Source organism: Artemia sp. Qi Xiang Cuo, chromosome 19 (genome assembly GCF_049724085.1).
Source record: "Artemia sp. Qi Xiang Cuo chromosome 19, ASM4972408v1, whole genome shotgun sequence".
NCBI lineage: Eukaryota > Metazoa > Arthropoda > Branchiopoda > Anostraca > Artemiidae > Artemia > Artemia sp. Qi Xiang Cuo.
Genome location: NC_142812.1, coordinates 36,264,810 through 36,279,796, shown reverse-complemented (window position 1 = coordinate 36,279,796; position 14,987 = coordinate 36,264,810). Strand labels below are relative to the sequence as shown.

General features: G+C 36.8%; 1 protein-coding gene across 5 annotated transcripts in view; it reads right to left on the bottom strand.

Moving 5' to 3' along the window:
• The window catches only part of LOC148940791 (uncharacterized), a 111,664-nt gene that overhangs the window by 39,346 nt on the left and 57,331 nt on the right, over positions 1-14,987 (bottom strand). The window lies entirely within an intron of this gene.

Sequence of the window (14,987 nt, the reverse complement as noted above, 5' to 3'; positions counted from 1 at the left end):
GACTTAGTGGATTTCCACCATCCAGGCAGGTCGACTGACAGCCCAATACATAGCTAGTAACTTTCCACCATTTACGCTGGTTGACTAAAACCCCACTACTGAGCTAGTGGATTTCGACCATTATGGGTCGTGGACTAAGACCCCAATAAAGAGCTAGTGGATTTCCACCATTCAGGTTGGTGGACTAAGACCCCAATTCTGAGCGAGTGAAGTTCTACCATTCAGGCTGGTGGACTGGGACCCCAATACTGAGCTAGTGGATTTCTACCATTCAGGCTGGTGGACTAAGACCCCAATACTGAGCTAGTGGATTTCCACCATTCAGGCTGGTAGACTAAGACCCCAATTTTCCAACTCTTGCATTTCACGACAGAAATTCAAAATGAACTTCGAAAAATCAAGAGAATGTAACTGTGACAAGGTAAAGCACAACAAGTCACTACTGAAATATTCCAACTCTTGCATTTCACGACAGAAATTCAAAATGAACTTTGAAAAATCATGAGAATGTAGCTGTGACAAGGTAAACCACTACAAGACACTACTGAAATATTCCAATTCTTGCATTTCACGAAAGAAATTCAAAATGAACTTTGAAAAATTAAGAAAATGTAACTGTGACAAGGTAAAGCACAACAAAACACTACTGAAATATTCCAACTCTTGCATTTCAATGAAAGAAATTCAAAATGAACTATGAAAATCAACAGAATGTAAGTGTGACAAGGTAAAGCACAACAAAACACTACTGAAATATTCCAACTCTTACATTTCACGACCGAAATTCAAAATGAACTTCGAAAAATCAAGAGAATGTAACTGTGACAAGGTAAAGCTGTGGATTTCCACCATTCAGGCTGGTGGACTAAGACCCCAATACTGAGCTAGGGGATTTCCACCATTCAGGCTGGTGGACTAAGACCCCAATACTGAGCTAGTGGATTTCCACCATTCAGGCTGGTGGACTGGGACCCCAATACTGAGCTAGTGGATTTCCACCACTCAGGCTGGTGGACTAAGACCCCAATACTGAGCTAGTGGATTTCCACCATTCAGGCTGGTGCACTAAGACCCCAATTTTCCAACTCTTGCATTTCACGACAGAAATTCAAAATGAACTTCGAAAAATCAAGAGAATGTAAATGTGACATGGTAAAGCACAACAAGTCACTACTGAAATATTCCAACTCTTGCATTTCACGACAGAAATTCAAAATAAACTTTGAAAAATCATGAGAATGTAGCTGTGACAAGGTAAACCACAACAAGACACTACTGAAATATTCCAATTCTTGCATTTCACGAAAGAAATTCAAAATGAAATTTGAAAAATTAAGAGAATGTAACTTTGACAAGGTAAAGCACAACAAAACACTACTGAAATATTCCAACTCTTGCACTTCAATGAAAGAAATTCAAAATGAACTATGAAAATCAACAGAATGTAACAGTGACACGGTAAAGCACAACAAAACACTACTGAAATATTCCAACTGTTGCATTTCACGACAGAAATTCAAAATGAACTTCAACAAATCATGAGAATGTAACTGTAACTGTGACAAGGTAAAGCACAACAAGTCACTACTGAAATATTCCAACTCTTGCATTTCACTACAGAAACTCAAAATGAACTTTTAAAAATAATGATAATGTAGCTGTGACAAGGTAAACCACGACAATACACTACTGAAATATTCCAATTCTTGCCTTTCACGAAAGAAATTCAAAATGAACTTTGAAGAATTAAGAGAATGTAACTGCGACAAGGTAAAGCACAACAAAACACTACTGAAATATTCCAACTCTTGCATTTCAATGAAAGAAATTCAAAATGAACTATGAAAATCAACAGAATGTAACTGTGACAAGGTACAGCACAATAAAACAATACTGAAATACTCCAACTCTTGCATTTCACGACAGAAATTCAAAATAAACTTCGAAAAATCAAGAGAATATAACTGTGACAAGGTAAAGCACAACAAGTCACTACTGAAATATTCCAACTCTTGCATTTCAACGAAAGAAATTCAAAATGAACTTTGAAAAATTAAGAGAATGCAACTATGACAAGGTAAAGCACAACAAAACACTACTGAAATATTCCAACTCTTGCACTTCAATGAAGGAAATTCAAAATGAACTTTCTGAGTATTTTTGGTTTTCCCTTCCAAAATTGACCCTCCCCCCTCCCCAGCCCTCAGAACTGGGGGAACGAGGGGCCTCTGAGCCGTGCCCTTGAGGCAGATCCCATTTATTTTCGATTCTGAGCATTTTTGGTTTTCCCTCCAAAATTGACCCTCCCCCTCCCCTGCCAAAAGAAATGGGGGAACGAAGGGCCTCTGAGCCTTGCCCTTGAGGCAATGACGATTGCACAATGAATGTAAGTCATGAATTCACGTGTACATTCTTAAAAAAAAAAAAAACGTGTTCATTTTTTCACCCCATCCTCAAAACTCAATTCCTTCTAGAATTATTTAAAGTAAATACTTGTCAGAGTGGTGCTGGGGGGAGATTAACATTTTAATATCTCTGACATACACTTTTACGGTGTTGAAAAGGGTCGAAAAGGCTAATTCATTAACCTATAGAAAAAAGGTTTTATTTTATATGTGAAATAACCATTATTTTATCAAGTTAAAAAAAAACATGTTCATTTTTTCACCCCATCCTCAAAACTCAAATCCTCCTAGAATTATTTAAACTAAATACTTGCCTCCACCCCCCTCCCATAGAAAGTTCAGAAAGACGCAAAAGAGTGCTTTCTTCATTTTTTCACCCCATCCTCAAAAATCAATTCATCCTAGAATTATTTAAACTAAATACTTGTCAGAGCGGGGGTGGGGGGAGATTAACATTTTAATATCTCTGACATACACTTTTACGGTGTTGAAAAATGTCGAAAAGGCTAATTCATTAGCCTATAGAAAAAAGGTTTTATTTTCTATGTGAAATAACAATTATTTTATCAAGTTGAAAAAAAAACATGTTAATTTTTTCACCCCATCCTCAAAACTCAATTCCTCCTAGAATTATTTAAACTAAACACTTGCCTCCACCCCCCCCCCCACAGAGTGTTCAGAAAGACGCAAACGATTGTTTTCTTTGATAATAAAAAAAATGCATTATATTCAGCTATCTCTGAGGGAGGCAGAGAAATTTAAAACAATGGTCGGGGGTGGGGGGAGATTGACATTTTAATATCTCTGACCTATAATATCTCTACCTAAACCTAGTTAAACGGTAATTGGTTTGGTTAATAGAACATTAAACGCAACATTTATTATTATTTCTTTATTTACGTATTGGAGATAACATTTTGAAATTAGAATGGCCAAGGCTTATGACGTTTTGAATATTCTCGTTTATTTGATTGAAATTGTTTAATTATAAAATAAAATAACGACCTTTCGAGACTTAGGTCTCGTTAGATTTCAGTTCAATGTCTTCTTTTGCTTTGAATATTCTCGTGTATTTAATTGAAATAGTTTTATAATAATAAAAATAACATAATGAGCTGTTGAGGTCCAGTTTGAACTTCCTGCATTCAAAATTTGGTCCAAATTCAGGATCTAGATCCACACATCTAATCCCCCTCCCCCCATCTTCTAAGAAATAAATAGATCCCCACACACGTGACATGTGTGTCTACAAATCAACTAGAATAATCCTCCTTATTGAATTTGAGGATGCTCAAGGCTCTATGAATCAAGATTTTATTTCATATTTATATATTTTATTTGCTATTCCACTGGTAGCGTCGATTTTCATCAAAGTTGATGTTTATAAAGGTTTTAGTAATAGCTTAAAACCATTAAAACTGGTAAAACAAGGCGAGTACATGTTCCACAGACGATGTTTGAGTTCCAATAAAACTGGTAATTTTTGAATTGTATACAGGCCTATAAAATTTTTAACACCCTGAAGGCTCCTGTATCTCATTAACCAAAAATATATGCATGCTAATTCAGTTATATTGTGCCACAAATTTTTTACGTGTCAATCATGAAATAGCATTATTCACCGCATGCATAAAAGGAATCGATTTACTAAATTATTAAAATATTTTTAGAATATATGTTTAAAACTTACGTCGATAATCACAGCTAGGTTGCCAGATTGCTTCTCTGCTTTGGAATGTTTCCTTAGGTTTAATGTTATCCGTCAAAAGCTAAAACCTTGAGAATATTAAGCCCTTTAGAAGAATTTTTTTAAATAAACTCGATGTTTCTATATGATTCAATCCCAACGTCCTCCTGCTCTGAGTGTTGAAAATGATTTCGCGACATTATTTTAGTTTTTTTTCTTGCCCCAAACTTTTTTTTTATCATGAACCTTTTTGAGATCAATTTGATCAACTTGGAGAAAGTTCAAATAGAATCGTTACTGATATTGATATTAGTGCGTAAACTACAAACTGACAAAAATATCCAAAACTTTTGTTTAATTAGCATAGGAAGCTTTTTAAATAATGCTGTGAAATCCAGAGCCCCCTCCATGAAAAGATCCTCCCACCTAACCCCCAGCCCCCCACACTGGCCTTGGGAAGGTATAGGGGTTTTGCCCCCAACTTATGTTAATTTCTACTCGTTTTGAGTTTGACTCGATTATTTATTGTAATTTCTTTTCGGTTTGGGTTTCATTTATCTATAGATGCTGATTAGTGAAAGTTTTTTTTAAGTAAATTTATTTTTTCTCTATGATTCAATCTCAACGTCCCCCTGCTCTGAGTGTTGAAAATGATTTCATGACATTATTTTAGTGTTTTTTTTCTTGCCCCCCAAACTATTTTGTTTTTATCATGAACCCTTTAGAAACAAATTTGATAAGTTTGGAAATAGTTTAAATAAAATCGTTAATGATATTGCTATTAGTGCGTAAACTACAAACTGACAAAAATATCCAAAACTTGTTTAATTAGCGTAGGAAGCTTTTTAAATAATGCTGGGAACTCCAGAGCCCCCTCCATGGAAAGATCCTCCCCCCTACCCCCCCACCCCCCACACGGGCCGTGGGAAGGCCTAGAGGTTTTGCCCCCAACTTATGTTAATTTCTGCTCGTTTTGAGTTTGTCTCGATTATTTATTCTAATTTCTTTTCAGTTTGTGTTTAATTTATATATAGATATTGATTAGCGGTAGTTTTTTTTAAGTAAGCTCGATGTTTCTCTATGATTCAATTCCAACATCCCCCTGTTCTGAGTGTTGAAAATGATTTCGTGATATTATTTTAGTTTTTTTCTTGCCCCAAACTTTTTTTTTATCATGAACCCTTTTGAGATCAATTTGATCAACTTGGAGAAAGTTGAAATAGAATGGTTACTGATATTGATATTAGTGTCTGAGTATTTTTGGTTTTCCCTCCAAAATTGACCCCCCCCCCCTCCCTTGTCCGCAGAAATGGGGGAATGACGGGGCTCTGAGACTTCCCCTTGAGGCAGATCTCATTTATTTTCGTTTCTGAGTATTTTTTGTTTTCTCTCCAAAATTAACTCCCTCCTCCCCCTCCCCTGCCCTCAGAAATGGGGGACCGAAGGGCCTCTGAGCCTTGCCCTTGAAGCAGATCCCATTTATTTTCGATTCTGAGTATTTTTGGTTTTCCCTCCAAAATTGACCCCCTCCCTCCCCTGCTCTCAGAAATGTGGGAACGAAGGGAACGTTAGATCCTATTTTAAATTGGCAATACTTATCAAAAATCACTTGTGTATTATACAGACCACATCGGAAAGGTAAAGCTAGGTCAAGTCACAATGTCATTCTATCGTCGTTAGCTATTTTCATAGACTGATGTTGTTTCAAATTTATAACAAATTACCTGAGTTAACAACTCCTTCGGGGTTACCTTAACTGCTAATCAGTTTAATCCTTTTTTTTCTCCACCTTCATACAATCCAATCACTAATTAGAATCATTCACACTCCTATTATTCAAAACATTAATTAATATCGTTCATAGCGTCCAATTTGCGAATCTCATTACCCCTTTTTAAATGTCAATCAAATAATTCTGATTATAGTGTGCCAATTTTTTAATAACAAAAAAAAATAAGCAAATAACATGGAGATTGCTATACAGGCAAGCAAATAACAAGCTCAGAATAACATGATCCTATGACGGTCTCAGAATAACATGGTCCTATGGCGGTCTCAGATCAAGTTATCAAAAAATATTTGAATATATTAAGTTATAGGCAATACTGGTTTAGAAAAACTAGAAGAGTGACATAATTTCACTTTACAACCATGGGGTTTTTCTTGCGCAATTCAATGTATCGTTCGTATCTATTACACTTTTGAGCATATTCTTGTAGGGTTCTTGTGTAATTCCATGTGTAATTCGTGGTAATTAATACGATACTACTGGCGGCTTAGTACCCCAATGAATTTTTAACAGTGATAGATTTGCGAAAAAAAGTAGGTCCAAGCTTCGAAAAAGAACTGGAGAAGCTGCAACATTAAACATCAATAATCATAATGGGAATAATTATAATTATTGTTTGTTGACAATTACGGCAATCTATTTTCGGATAACTGTTCATATTGTTTTTCTGCTAGAGGAAAAAGTTGCCCCAGAGAGCAATTGTGCCCATCATTATGTTTCTATTTATTCCAATGACTAATCCAGGGACGTATACAGTGGAGGGGGTTCGGGGCTCACCCACCCTGAAATCTTACATTTTAATGAATTTCTGGACAGCTTTTTTCCTTCAAATTATCAAATAAAATCTTTTTACCGAATTTCTGGACAGCTTTTTTCCTTCGAATTATCAAATAAATTCTTTTTTAAATTGCCCCCCCCCCTACCAAAAAAATATTATCCACACGTGCCTGTTTTAACTGTCATATTTTATTACTGCAATTTTCTTTCTTTATTCAATAGTCGACCTGCGAGTATTTTACTGTATGAATAGTTCTTTTTGACTATTTTTCTTAACAAAGCTATTACGAAATTGAAAACGACCAGATTTTAGCTACGCCACCCGGTGCTGCAGCTTCTTTCAAACTGTTATTAAGCAGTCATAGCTCATTCCAATTAGACATCAACGAAGGAAAATCCCTTAAAGCATATATCCGTCTCATTCCATTCCATTCTATTATGCTTCATTTCAGTCACCCTCCAAGAAAGGTCAAAACCTTCCATATTCATACAAGCTGTTTCTCGTCAACTAGGTTAAGTGTTACCATGTGTCGCACTTCTTTTTTACCAACAGCAAAGGTTTGATCAGTCGGCCGAAGGAATCCACAGAGAACAGGTTCCAGCACTAGTCAGAATTTCACTTTGGTAGCTGGATTTCACACCACAAAATGAAAAAAAAGCTTTTGTGGGGGGGGGGCAAAAATTTGGTTTGTTTCTTTTTAGATGAACTAAAAGACTTACTTTTCGGTCAGCACAATTTTGCGTTGAAAAATAAGTCTCCACGTTTCTTCTCAGATAAAACTGTAGGCTATTGTCGTTATTCTCTTATGATAAATATCTAAAGAACTATTTTGTTTCAAGAAATTTTCTAAAAAGACTTGTAGAGAATTACGCTTTTAATAGGATAGCTAAAATTCAAATTTGGGTTCGGTTGGTTGTTTTTGTTTGACAAAAAGTTACCGTCATTTGTCAAAACTTCATGGGCGTGTCAGTGACTTATATTGTTAGCACAGTTTATATAATTAGCACAGTAATTATATATACTGTGATTGTTAGTGATACTGATTTGCAAGACTATAAGAGCATTAACATTTTTTACCATTTTGAACTTTCTTTTACCCATATTTTCTTGTCAAACTTGTTTCAAAAAGTGACATCTAAGAAAATTAGCCGTTTCAAATTAAACTTTCAAAGTTTAAGCAAAGTCAATCTTTAACCGTAATGAAGTGTCAAGCATCTTTAACCGTAATTATTTAGTTTTTTTTGTACTTAATGCGTACTGGTTTGAATCTCGAATAAACTGTCCTAATAGCAAAGCTTAATTCATGCACGTGGACGCATCAAGGAATTAAGCTTTAAAGGAAATTATTTGCAAAAAAAAATCGCTTGCATGTATACCACGGCTTTGGATTACACTTTGGATTAACTTTAGACAAATATTCGAATAAGTACAGGCTAAACGAATAACAGAGAATCCTTACAGAAAAGTAAAGTCCCAGGCTATTATACGGCTATACGGCTTCATTTTTTAGAAAAGTATCGGTCTGATTTAAGCATTCAAACACCTATTGATAAAACTCTTAAGTAAGACCCCCCCCCCCTCTGAAATATTTTCTGACTCGTAAAAACGTAACAAAAATGAATATACACAAATTTTGTATGCATTTTTTGAGGCTTTTTTTATGTAAACCCCGCCCCTCCCCACGAAAAAATCCGTTTGTAAAACCCCCCTCCGAAAGAAAACTTTGATACGGCCTTGCTCTTAAGCAAGGCCATCCTTTCCTAAACAATTTTTAAGAAATCAGAAAACGTAAAAGCCGAGCCAGCTATCTATTTTATGCAAAGCGATTTCTTAGCTCTGCTTCCTACGCGTCCACTCCTCTCTAGCGTTTTTGGTGTATTTGAAGTAACCAAGTACACACTCCCTTGTTCGTTGCATGTAACACTGATTATTCCTTGGAAGTTAAAGAGTTTAGCCTTTCTCTGATATATTGGTTCTTAATTGAAAAGGGGGCATTTATTATTAATGAAGAAGCTAGGAAAAATAAGTAGAAAATCGGTAAGCTTCGAGATGTGTCGAACAGCATCGCTAATTGGCTGATTCATTGTTCTCTATGGAATTAAAGTAGAAAAAGTTTAAGTAACGAACATGCCAAGCGATCCCAAGAAGAGAAAAGTGTTTCTTTCATCTAGAGGGATAGGACAAGCTCTAATTGACAAATAACCGTACCGCTGCTAGGATATTTTTAGACTTAAATTGATATTTAAAAGGCGGCTGTCATGATGCCGCTAGTTCCGACTTAATTATTTTGCTAGTAAATCTATATTTGTTACCAATATTTTCAAACTACGAGTAAAAACCCTATATAAACAGAAAATATATATTTTGAAACGGAACCCGACCTTTGCTGCCCGTGCAAATTGATCAACATTGTAAGAAAATTTGATAAATGTTCAAATTATAAGGTACTGGTGCGTTAAACGGACACTTTTATATACTAATGAGAGACGGAACCCGCCAGACTGGGTATTTTAAAGAGACCGCTATTGTGAAATGGAATGCAGAGTAGTTTTCATTGCGTTTACGATATTTAAACTGTTGTTTTTTGGGGTTTAAGAGAGGGGGGGGGAAGTACCTAGGTTAGGTTAGGTTACTTATTTAATATATGGTATGCTTTACCACCCGCACCCTGATGTGCAAATACATAGCCCAAATTTGTTTATAAACTATCATATATTCATCCTATGTTATTTTATTTCATTAGCATTAACCAAACTTGACTTTTTAGAAGTGTCCTTATAATGCACCAATACCAATTATAAATAGACACAGAATGACTTGTTATGATTTTTGACTAGTAGGCCAAACTTCGGAAATTCTTGAATTCCAAAAAGCTGGAATTGTGAAGTATGCTCTCAGTGTGTTTTAATTTAGGACAGTCTTATTGATCTTTATTCATGAACATTTAATCATTCAAGACAATTACTTCTATAATCCATGAACGACCACTCCAGATTACGAGGTACAACATGTCGGTAGTTTTGACATTAAGGCTGGGGGAGGTGTTGGAAAAGGCAGGGATGGAAAGGTCCAACTATAGGCCCTAAAATGCTACAGATTGAAAATCCTTCTTGATTCTGATTTCAACAAGGTGTAATATGTCAATCTTTTACTGAAATTAATTAAAAAAACTTTTTCCACAAAATAAGTTTTTCAAAGAAAAGTAAAGAACTCCATTAAACAAAAAATGAGCAAAAATAAAATCAAATAATCTACCAAGCGTGAAACTACCACAAATCAGCATCGATAAATAAATGAAACCCAAAACGAACAGAAATTACAATAAATAACCGAGTCAAACTCAAAACGAGCAGAAAGTAAAATATGTTGGGCTCAAAACCCTTATGCCTTCCCAAGGCCAGAACATAATTTACAATTTATTGATAAAAATCTACATATTTTTATTTTTATATCTTTAATAAATCAAATAATATTAACATTTTGATTACTAAATATCAGTATATGTATATTAAACTGACAATGCATATTCTTTTGTATTTTTTTAGTCGCTCTCCAATCACTTTCAACTATTAAAAAAGGCACTAGCCTTTTTCTACGACAACGCTTCAGCGACAACGCTTTCAATAATGCCCCCAGGGCATAACTTACAACCCTTACCCTGAGGGCTGGGGGGGGGAGGGGGGGTGTCATCCTTAAAGACCTAATTTCCAAAACTTTCAACTTCGTTGAATAAAACGGCTATCTAAAAATTTTGATTCGATGTGTTTGGGAAAATGTGATCGTGAGATGGGGGTTAGTTGCCCTCAAATCACTTTCTACTATTAAAAAGGGCACTAGTTCTTTGAATTTCCAATCGTATGAGCCCCTTTTCAAGTTTCTACGACACAGATTTCAATAAAAAAAAAACTTACATGCCCCCAGGACATAAATTATAACCCTTGTCCTGAAGACTGTGGGTGGAGCTTCCTGCTCAAATGTATAATCTCCTGAACTTTAAACTGCGTGGAACATAATGGATACCTAAAAATTTGGATTGGATATGTTTGGGGAAATGGTGGGCTTGAAAGGGGTGTCAGTTGCCTCCCAATCACTTTTGATTATTAAAGGGCATTAGCCATTTCCATTTCCAATCGAATGAGCACTTTTCGAAGCTTCTACGACAACGCGTTCTACAAAAACCTTATATGCCCCCAGGGCATAACTTACAACCCTTGCCCTGAGGGCTGTGGGGGCTGTCATCCTCAAAGACCTAATTTCCAGAACTTAAAACAACGTTGAATAAAATGGCTATCTACAAATTTTGTTTGGATGTGTTTGGAAAAAGGTGGGCGTGAGAGGGGGGTTAGTTGATATCCAATCACTTTCGACTATTAAAAACGGCACTAGCCCTTTGAATTTCCAATCGAATGAGCCTTTTTTGAACTTTCTACGACAACGCCTTCTATAAAAATCTTCTACGCTCCCAGGGCATAACTTACAGCCCTTGCCCTGAGGGCTGTGGGGGAGTGTCCTCCTCAAAAACATAATTTCTATCTGGAAACCAACAACACTGAACAAAATGGCTATCTCAAAATTTTGATTGGATGCGTTTCGGGAAATGGTGGGCGTGGAAGCGGTGTAAGTTGCCTTCCAATCATTTTCGACTATTAAAAAGGGCACAAGCCACTCCAAATTCCAATTAAATGAGCCCTTTTGGAAGTTTCTACGACAAATTCTTCGATACAATGTGCCCTGCTCTAAAGGAAGAAAATAATAAATAATACATTGTGCCAACATCGTTTTATATGCCCCCAGGGCATAACTCAAAACCCTTGCCCTGATGGTTGTGGGGGAGTATCCTCCTCAAAAGCATACTTTCTATCTGGAAATCAACTACGCTGAATAAAATGGCTATGTCAAAATTTTGATTGGATGTGTTTGTGGGGATGATGGGCGTGGGGGGGGGGGCTAGTTACCCTCCGATCACTTACGACTATTAAAAAGGGGACTAGCCACTCTAATTTCCAATCGAATGAGCCTTTTGTGAAGTTTCTATGACAACTCCTTGGTCACGAAGTGCCCTGGCCTGGAAAAAAAATATAAAAAAATAATAATACATTGTGCCAACATCGTTCTTTACTCAAGCAGCGCGATTGCGCTGCCTATGATTTGTCTATGAAGCCTTTTCTTATAAGGCTAATTGAATAATTCGGGGTCATCTTCCCTGGGACTGTACTTATCTTATCACCCATTTCAGCATATATTTCAGACAATCCCACCGTTCTGATTAGAAATGCCAATGTAATATGTGGATCGGGGGACACTAAGGACTAATTGTTTGCCAGTTGGTCACTTTTGGGCCTTTAAAAGATGTTCTTTTCTTAAACTTTTTTTTGCACATAGACAATGATCCGCGTAGCGTATGTACCTTCACAAGCACACTGTAATTATTAGTTTGGGATTGAATGAACTACTAGCAACTTTCGAAGACCACCCTTTCTGTGTGAAGAGGCGGGAAAAATTACATGGGAGACATCCATCTTTGCTAAGTGTATCCTAACCCCTACGCACTAACCAAGTTTTTCTGATCTTCCTGATACAGAGAAACAAAAGAGCCTGGAGAAACAAAATCCCGTAAGCCCCTGCCCCCTCCCCTCTGAAAAATTCCGACGCTGCTCATGACTGGGATACATTAGTATTCCATGAATCTTTTTTTTAAGTTATGTCTTTTAAGGCTTTCAAGTTATGGCTTTAACGCTTAGGAAAGCCGTTTGACCCATCAACAGATGTAAACAAGGAAATCAAGATATCAGTTAGGTTGCGTAAAGAAATCCTTTGAGCGTGGGGGGAGGGGCAGCGGGAGAGCATAAACTTAAAAAAAAAACTATCTGGAAAATACAAAGGATTGCAGGGCAAGTTCAGTAACTTTAGAGTTTCAGGGGTTTAGAGTCCGACAACCTATTCTCCAATGCGAACATCATTTGGATAGGGAGAGGGCAACGGTGGGGCGGCATAAATATAAGGAAAACACGTGAACTGCAAGGAAAGTGCAAAAAAAACAGATACCTACTACTACTACCAACAACTCACCGCAGCACCAAGCCGCCTGATGCCAACACAGCTACGCACGCTCCTCCACCATCCCAATATACGTATTCAACGCTTCCCTTTTTACACCTGCTCACGAAGTTCCCTTTTCCTTTAAATCTTTCTTTATCACGTTCTCCCACCCCAGACGAAGACGACCTGCTTTGCGATTAGCCCTAGACGGTTGGCCGAAAAGAACAATCTTCGGCAATCTGTCATCCGTCATCCGCACAACGTGCCCAAGCCACCTCAACCTTTCAATCCTCCCTCGCACAATGCTAGCTATTATTGATGCACTGTGACTACAAAAAACTCTTTGCAGGCGCGTTTTATTTTATTAGCCATTCTGACCAGACTGACTCACTCTTCATACTTTCTCTGGTGAAAAACCTTAAACATTTAAAGTTGAGAACAAGGCCGTATCCAGAGGGGCAGGGGGTATGAACTCCTCCCCCGCGAAATGCTTGTCGACTCGTAAAAACGCTATAAAAATGCACAGAAACACATTTTTGATGTTTTTTTAATTCTTTGTAGCCTTCCCTTCCCCCGAACAAAAAACCTGGATACGGCCTTGGTTGAAAAAACAACAACATTTTATGCTCAGCGAGACAAATTTGCCTTCTTATAATAGATTGAGAAGCAGGTATACCAGCAATGAACCAGTCATAGGTTCATTAAATATTCGGCACATCATTACTTAAAAGATCTGAAAACTCTCAAAGATTATGAGCTGGTTGTACAATTTTCCGAACAATAAATGACACTGAATGAGGGCTTTGAACTTCCTGAAAGTTTTTCCTCTTACTTTTCCATCTACAACTTCAGAAAGTGAATTGCATGGATAGAAATTTCTAGAATATTATCTTTAGCCTACTTTCAAACTTTTCATCCTAAAGAATATTGTACTTCCCTCTTTTCTATGAAGATTTCTATAAGTAGCATGCAGAATTCGCTCTTCTTGACAAGTTTGGTATTGCTGATGCTATGAAAATATTAAGTCTGATATGTGTTGGCGTTTCTCTCCCAAAATATATTTAGACTTTTTTTATCAAATCATTAGAAGTTGCAACAGTTTTTCTCCCTTATAATTCAGTTTCCATTCTTAAATTCGCCACTTTCAATACTAGCTTTGTTAGCACCATGGTTGTAGAACTCGGTAAGCTCAGCCAGAGTCGACAAAGCTGTAAATGGGCACTTGGAGAAATCTGGGGAAGGTAAACAGGAAGGGTGTGCAAAAGCAAAGGATGCTTGGCCCCCAGCCCCCCATTGCACTTCCAGGCTGAAGGGCCAAGGAACGGATATCAGCACCGCTGGTAGGCCCTATAAAGTCTAATGCCGTATTCTTTTTATTCTTTAACCGTTTTTGAAATAGTATTTTTCATTCATGCTCAATTGAGCAGTAAATTTTGGTTCTGAGAAGTAATTTTTGGGAATTTGGAAGAAAAGAGCCTGAAATCCCCTGAAGACATCCAATTTCCATAAAAAGTGCACCATCGAAACGTCCATTACCGTATCACTGAACTAGGGGTTTGCAATCTCCAACCTTAAACAAGAAGAAAAATTTATGTTTATTTTTCTTCCGTTTTCCCCCTAAGGAGACCCTATCAAACCAGAGGTCTTAGAATATCGAGAGAGACTCATTGGAACAAGAGCGGTTTTCTGCCATTTGGTGCAGCAAAACACCAATTTTTTACGAAAGGCAAAATACAAATCATGAGATAGCCCATTGATGTGACATGGTCTAAAAGGTTCTAGGCGTTTACCCCCCGAAAATACTCCCCCCCCCGCCAGAAAAAAAGCGGAAAAAAAACTTCGGAAAATACATCTCTCCCCCTGTGGAAAATATGGTTTCCAAATTTGAGAACTTTATTTGAGTTTTTTTTTTTAGTTTCGTTGAAAAGTGCTAAGGAACGGGAAAAGGAGAATTTAAACACCATAAGTATCTTAAAAACTTAGAAAAAAAAACCGTCAATCCCATTTTTGTTGAAAAGACTTCTATATAAACTTCTGCGAGTTTTGGCAGTAGTAGGCACCAAATTAAAAAAAAAATGAAGGAGAACAATCATTAAAATTAAGCTAAAAACATATGGCACAGAAAAGTTTAAGAAGGTTAGCTTTCCTTTGAAAGGATAGTTGGCTTTGGAATCTAATACGTTCTTATAGTTTAAGTTTTTACGGCCGAAAGCGTTCCCAAATTCAACGAGTTTGGTTTTTTTTCTTCTAAACGTAAAACTATCACAAATCACCATTAATAAATAAATG